The sequence below is a fragment of the Triturus cristatus genome, chromosome 2_1, assembly GCF_964204655.1.
Source record: "Triturus cristatus chromosome 2_1, aTriCri1.1, whole genome shotgun sequence".
NCBI classification, from domain to species: domain Eukaryota; kingdom Metazoa; phylum Chordata; class Amphibia; order Caudata; family Salamandridae; genus Triturus; species Triturus cristatus.
The window spans coordinates 661,633,158-661,641,224 of NC_140581.1; the positions used below are offsets into that span (position 1 = coordinate 661,633,158).

General features: G+C 44.6%; 1 long non-coding RNA gene across 1 annotated transcript; it reads left to right on the top strand.

The window, feature by feature from the left end:
- The first annotated feature begins 2,118 nt into the window (after positions 1–2,118).
- Positions 2,119–6,213, top strand: LOC146865722 (uncharacterized). Its single transcript, XR_014976683.1, has 3 exons — positions 2,119–2,183; positions 2,276–2,386; positions 5,411–6,213. It is a non-coding gene; the product is annotated as an uncharacterized LOC146865722 (long non-coding RNA).
- The last annotated feature ends 1,854 nt before the right edge of the window (positions 6,214–8,067 follow it).

Genomic DNA, 8,067 nt, shown 5'->3' on the forward strand with positions numbered 1-8,067 from the left:
GCAGGGTGCTGTGTTTTTAAAAGGTAGGGCATGTATTGGTGTGTGTGACATGTCCTGGTGGTGACTTACAGTTTATTTTGTTTTGCACCACTGCAAGGCTATCTGTCCCGTCGGAAAGAATGGGAGTTTTACTTATACCACTTTATAAGCTTAACATCCCATTGGTACAAGATAGGGAAATGGAGTTTAGTATGCCTGGACTCAGAATGTAAAAATTCATCCTTTAGTAAAGATGATTTTTATGTTCCATGTTTGAAAATTCCACTTTTAGAAAGTAGGTATTTTCTTGCTTCGCCATCCTGTGTGCCTCTGCTGGGTTTGTGGATTGACTGTCTTGCTTTGGAGTGACAGGGGCTGGGGATGTGCATTCTCTTCAGACAGTCACTGGGGGGGGCGAGGTGTGTCCTGCCTTTCCTGGATGAGTCAGAGCTGGGATGAATAGACCTGGGCTGTATTTTGAGTCGTGGGAGGAGATTTCCTTGCACCTGAATGGGCCTGGTCTGCCTTGAACAATGCTGTCTCCGCCTCCTGCCAGGAAGCTAGGCCAGAAAGGACAGAACCGGTTTGGACTAAGCACAGACAAAGGGATTTTGAGTATAAATATTGGGGCCCGACCCCAGAATTTTAGAACTCGCTGGAATCAAGGAACCTGCCAAGAAGAAGAGCTGGAAGAGCTGCCAGGAGGAGCACTGCCCCTTTGCTGCATTGTTGCTTTGTTGGTTTGGCCTGCAGTTGCTGGCTGTTTCTGCCTTGGGCAGTGAAAGGACTGGACTGAACTTTATTTACTTGTGCTGAGTATCTCCAAGGGCTTGAAGTAGAGATTGCCTCCTGTTCTGAAGTCTCAGGGACTGCAAAGACTTCACCAACCTCAGGGTACCACTTCTGGAACCGCTGCTTCAGTTGCCACAGAGAAGGGAAGCACAACCTAATCCGTTGCTGGCTCTGTGTCTTGATGGCACCGCAGAAGGCACCGTCTGCATCTTGCACCGCAACCCTGGTCTCAGCGACGACGACAACCGCTGCAGCCGCCACCAAGCCGCTGCTTGCACCATGACCTGTGGGTATTGCACTCCGCACTGCCTTACTTCACTTCGCCATCCTGGTCTCACCGACAACGTCGCTGCTGCTGACTTCGATACCCGTGACCACATCGTGGCTGGGGGCGCCGCTCGCAAGTTCCACGATGCACCACCTCGTCCCACACAGCAGTCTGGGCCGACTGATGCCAGCACTCGCTAACCGGCTCTGTCGCTTGCACCACAACCTGCCAGCACCGCATCGAGCCCGCCTCACCCTGCACCGTTAGCCTTAGTCTCACTGATGCCGTCTGGACGATCGTCACAGAGCCACTGCCTGCACCGCATCGAGAATGCACCACACCCTGCACCGCTTCCATTTTGCAACGCAAACCGCAACGGTTGCCATGACTGGTTCACACCAACATGCCCGCTGCAACAAGAAAGGTACTGTTACCAAGTCTGTCCACGCTTTCGCTGGCCTGTACCTACGCAGTCGTCTGGAACTGTTAGACTGACGAAAGGAACAAGGAAAGAATTTTCCAACTGCAAGACAAAAAACGTAATTTATGCAATTGTTTGTCCTTGCCCAAGGATTTACATTGGCAAAACTACGCAAGAGATTCGCCAACACATAGTGCAGCACCGATAAAGGATAAAAAATAAAGTTGTAATAGCACCTATGGTGAACCACTTCATTGACTCCAATCACCACGAACTTGAGTTTAAATGGACTGTCCTATCAGTCATCAAATCATCACCGAGAGGGGGTGCCATTGAGACTTCATTGTTAAGAAAAGAAGCCTGTATGATAGCTCATTTCAATAGCATCACCAAAGGACTGACTGAGATGTCAGAAGTAGGTAGATGTTAAAACAGCTCCAGTCCAGGTTTTGCATTTCCAGTTTGCACCATGATTCAAATAATCTTTGGAAGCATGCATATATATTTTATCACCAATCTGCACACAAACCTTGAAAAAGATATATATTTTCTATCTTTTTCTTAGATATGATATACTTGTAGCATTGTTTACCTTCAATGAACTCACTTAACCATAATGCAATGGGACCAGGTCGCTCTTGAAACTTCCTGTGACCTGGAAACATTCTCGAGTGAGGAACTGGGAATGAGACACCATTAGATGACTTTCACAGCTGAGCAGAGGTAAGATTATGCAATGTTTCACTACATGGGCGCGTTCATTTTTTTTTCATAGAATATGACACATGCTGACATGTCCTTTTCTGTTTATACAGAGAGACATGATGGGGCCCGTTTCTGTGTGAACTTTAAAGGAGCCTGGCAATTAACAAACCGACTGAGAGCTAAAAAGAAGCATACAGGAAAATATCGCCGGCAAGGCGAAAGTAAGTGTTGCCTCTTGCCCACAAAGTTACAATGTATCTAATTAGATACTCTATTGATCTAGCACTCATTTCTATTTATAGATCGCCCTTCCAAAGGGCAACTAGGCTTCCATTTAACTGGCAGTAAGCATTTCAATACCTTTTTGCAAATGCACCGCCCATCTGGCACAAGTAAGTGCCTTTTTTGTTCCCTCAGTTACAAAATGTTCACATTTACAAAACTATGTATATGACTGATGGTGGATCCGTTTTCATTTTAGATCGTGCCATCTACATTTTAACTTGCCTCTTTTCACCTACAGCGTGCAAATTTATTTAGCCATTCAATCAGGTACTTCTTTGAGACGTCATTCCATAGCTTGAGTAATTGGGAAGTTAGAGTCCCTCCTCATGTATAATTAAATGCCCCCCTTTTTGTTTCTTAGATAAACCAGACCAGGCCCTGAAGAGAATTCCGCAAACCACCTTGGGAATCAAAACGCGTCGGCATTACACAAACGCGGAACTTTCGCACTTAACTAAGTTCTCCCCATTAGAAATGTTATTTGAATTGTCCCACTACTGGGTTTAAGGTATTTGTTTCCCCGCGGGAAGCAACTTCTCAAATTTGTTACACAATGTGGATGCTAAAGGATGTCCTAGTAGCTGCTCCTTTTGTGAAATAAGACTGGTGATATAAAGTTTAGATAATTGTTGTTATGTATCACGCTTCATGTATTGTTTGTTTCATCACATTAATTCATCACAAAGTCTGTATGTTTTTGTTATTTTTTGCATAATGTATAATTTGTATTTGACTGAAATGTATCTGCACTTATCTGACCCATGTTTAAATGTGGAGTAAAGTGTATAGAATAAAGTAGTAAATAAATGCTTCAAGTCCATATCAATTGAATTGATGGCCTTTAGTCTGTTAAATTGGCTTAGCAGCATTTGAATGTGACAGCTATGACACCTCTTTCTCTTAGGCTGCTATAATTAAAGCGGTCTGCCATTAGTAAAAATGTAAATAACAGCACACGGCATGCTCTGAGGTAGTGGGTGGAAGAGGGGAAGAACATTAAATAAAATAGTGCTCACCGACTTATAAAGCATACCATGTAACAACACCGGTAAAAGGTCCAGTCGTTATCAGAGGTAACAAATGCAGACAAGGCGGTACCAAGGAGGGACTAGCAAGCCTAAAAACGACTCAGAAGCCATCATTTACGACGGACAATGATACATCCAATTAAAAATATTGGCAGAGAGTGGGCGGCGTTTCAAAGCCATACTCCACTAATGCATGCCTTGCAGCAGCGTTTGCGCTGCCCAGGCTCGACCTAAAAATGGAAGATCAAATAAAGTAATGTATATAATCAAACTGAGGGCTTTGAACACTGGAAGAAATCCAGAATCCCACTGTTTTTAAGACTGATAGCTCATGTATTGACAATGTTTTAAAAACACTAACATTAAAACATAGGGCATTGGTAGCAGGCCATTTCTGCACCCACGTGCAGCACAAGACAGTAGGAATATTGTGAAATAAGCGGGCAGTGTCACTGTTGACACACTATTCATTGCTCCCTCGCAGCCCCTGGCAATGCAAACTGGGTGGACAACGTTGTGTTGCTGCTCTCTTCTAATGCTGCATGGATGGCAGCTGCTCTTGCACCCACAATCAAACCAACTAAGATCTCAGACACTGATACCAGGTGTAAGTACGAATTTAATTACCACTGATAGCCTTACAACTAAAAACAAACCAGCACCATTCTGTCATTAACACTGAGAACCCTACCACTGGTAGCTCGTCATTATGGCTAAGAACTCTAGCACTGGCAACTGGTCTCGGCACAACAAACAACTAAATCCCACTATTAAAAAAAACAGGGATCTCAATCATTGGCATCGCTGCTGTGATCACCACTGAGAGCCCTGGTGCAGCAGCAAATCTGAGCAGCAGTCATTAACACTGAGGGACCTGGTACTGTGGGCACAAATCTGAGCACCACAGTCAGTAACACTGGCAGCCATGACACTGACAGCAGGTCTTAGTGCTACTCTCAGTAATACTAAGGATCAGTTTATCAATTATTCACGGAACGCAGCAAATCAACTTGCTGAGCTGCGTGAAAGGGCAAAGGGTAGAATGCACCATAGATACCAATATATGTTGCATTCCTACTCTCTGTCTCCACTGTTGCACAATCTGATGCCTACCGGCAACACAGGCACCCTTACGCCATGGTGCAAGGGAGCCTGCATTGCAGGTAGGATTGTTTTTGTGCAGGAAGGGACGGATGTATGACGGAATAATGAAAGCCTTTACAACAAAGGCCTTTAGAACAACTGCGTTACAATGGCAATGCCCTAACAATTCACAAGACATATTCCTGGCGCACACCCATTATTAATGTCTTAAGGTTCCTTTTGAACTTTTATCAAATTTAGCGTGCAGCACTCGTGTGTGCTCCGTTCCGTTACTTTCGTATCCGATGTTAATCTGCTGCATCACGACCTTCCTCTCTGTGTCAATCTTCCGTTTCACCAATTGAGCGGGATTAAGCTGGTTGGTGAAACGGAAGTTTGACACAGAGAGGAAGGTCGTGATGCAGCAGATCAGATTAACATCGGTTACGAAACTAAGCTAGATAATGTCAAATAACGATCAAATAGGGGTGTTAAAAATTATGTTCGAAACCAAAAGAGTGTGTGATGTGTTGAGGTAGCAGAATTACAAGATTGGGCACGTTATGATACTAGGGAGGTTCAAAGTGGCATTACGCAGCTTTACGGTTTAAGGTGCACATAAATATGTTTGATGGTAAATCTCTGTGATAGATTTTTTTGGGTTAATATATTTGAACACAATGAGTATAGGTGCTTCTTGGGGGGATTACAGGGTATTTGTTGCTTGGGTGTTCTTTTAGATTAAGAGTGGGTTGTTTATTTATTTATTCATTCATTTGTTACTTTGAATCATGTCTAGTGCTAATTAATTTAATAAGTGACTTGCACATGAATGTTTTTACATCTTAGATACCCCTGACGAAGGTTGTAACCGAAATGCATTGGGTGTGATGTTGCATGCATAATTTGGAGGACCCGAGATTCGTACAACGCTCATGTTTAGGCCTGGTTTGGCAATCATGTAGCAATTAAATGCACAAGTACAAAGGAATTTCGCTGCTTTGGCGTGACAAAGAAACTTGGATAAAATATGGAATACAATGAAAAAATATTTGGAGTAATCTGGTTTAATCTGGATTATTGAAACACTTATGTTCATGCGGCTGTGCAACTCGTTTGATGTCCTGCAAAGCACGGGCCATCTCTCTTCATGCATTCATATACGGTGTGCATACGGAACGGAGCACACACGAGTGCTGCACGCTAAATTTGATAAAAGTTCAAAAGGAACCTTAAGACATTAATAATGGGTGGGCGCCAGGAATATGTCTTGTGAATCATACTGAACCGTTCCAACCTGTTCAGCACCCCAAAATGATTACATTGGAAAAAAACAAGATCACATGAAGGTCACGCCAGAGACTGCCCACTAAATTGACGGCATTGAGGATTGGAAGATTACAAATGAGTCACTCTATTGAATAAATATCGGGATATCCACATAGTAGTGAGAAGTTTCACAATCTGTATATTGGTACAGGGAAGGGGGAGTGTTTACCTTAGTTTGTGGATTGTTTTTATGTTGAGTATTGCTTTTTTACTTTAAATGTTTCTGATAGAATCGGGCACTGGGTGTGAATGGGGAGGAGCTACCAAAACACGTGATGTTTTTCACTAGGGACTTACAGGTGGGTGGGACACGTAACCTTAAATTGAGCGGGATTAAGCTGGTTGGTGAAACGGAAGTTTGACACAGGGAGGAAGGTCGTGATGCAGCCGATTAACATCGGTTACGAAAGTAAGCTGGATAATGTCAAATAACGATCAAATAGGGGTGTTAAAAATGATGTTCGAAACCAAAAGAGTGTGTGATGTGTTGAGGTAGAAGAATTACAAGATTGGGCATGTTCTGATACTAGGGAGGTTCAAAATGGCATTACGCAGCTTTACGGTTTAAGGTGCACGTAAATATGTTTGATGGTAAATCTCTGTGATAGATTTTTTTGGGTTAATATATTTGAACACAATGAGTATAGGTGCTTCTTGGGGGGATTACAGGGTATTTGTTGCTTGGGTGTTCTTTTAGATTAAGAGTGGGTTGTTTATTTATGTATTCATTCATTTGTTACTTTGAATCATGTCTAGTGCAAATTAATTTAATAAGTGACTTACACATGAATATTTCTACATCTTAGATACCCCTGACGAAGGTTGTAACCGAAATGCATTGGGTGTGATGTTGCATGCATAATTTGGAGGACCCGAGATTCGTACAACGCTCATGTTTAGGCCTGGATTGGCAATCATGTAGCAATTAAATGCACAAGTACAAAGGAATTTCGCTGCTTTGGCGTGACAAAGAAACTTGGATAAAATATGGAATAAAATGAAAAAATATTTGGAGTAATCTGGTTTAATGTGAATTATTGAAACACTTATGCTCATGCGGCTGTGCAACTCGTTTGATGACCTGCAAAGCGCGGGCCATCTCTCTTCATGCAATGCCCTAACAATGCCAGTCTTTACTAGGAAATACTTTTTCACGCCGTCACATAGGTATAGTGCCAATATCGGCACACTCCCCACCCTCCCACAGCAATAATTGTAATAAATTAGACACAACACATTTTTTGGTGGAGAAATTTGCTGCAGGTTTATTAACATAACAATATGTCAACATGATGGGTTAATTTACGGGCGATCCCAGGGCAGGCAGCCCCTTGCCCCCTGCCCACCTGATGAGCCATAAAACCCGGTGACCGTAACCAACCGGTGTTTGTCCTTTTGGGGGAGGGGATAGCCCTGGGGATAGCCCCTCCCTCTGGTGGACCGCCAGTCCGCCCCTTACTCACGCCCCTCCCAGCTAAGGGGGGGGGCGGAGCGTTGCAGGCAACCCTTGGTTGCTCAGGTGCACAACCGCCCGTAGGACTAACGGGGCACCATCGCTCCTCCAGGATCCCACGCGAGGACCTCCCAGGGGATAATTGGCTTTAGCACCCTTACTGTGCTCCTGTAGAGGGTACCCTTCTGTACCTTACAGCCTTTGGATCGGCCTGTAACTCCGCCTGCAACACAAAGTAAAAAGTTTTAGTTGAAACCCCCCCCCCCCGCCCGTGCGCCGGGAAAGCGGTGGGGAGGGAAACAGCATTAGGGAAGCCAGGCAGGAGGGGCACCGTCGTCAGGTCAGCAAAAGAGGTCGCTCTGAGGGCGGGAAAGGTTTAAATACCTTTTCCCCCGCCCCCCCCTACCGGAAGTGACGCCGCGCCGGGAGGACCAACCCGGGTCCCCTCAACACTGTACTGCTGGTGAATGTGCCATCATGTGGCACAAAGGCTGGCCGCCCTCTTAGGAGGGCCCCCTTCGTGGGCCCGGGGCAGCCTGGCATAGTGCCAATATCGGCACACTTCCCAGCCCTCCCGCAGCAATAATTGTAATAAATTAGACACAACACATTTTTTGGAGAAGAAATTTGCTGCAGGTTTATTAACATAACAATATGTCAACATGGTGGGTTAACTTACGGGCGATCCCAGGGCAGGCAGCCCCTCGCCGCCTGCCCACCTGAT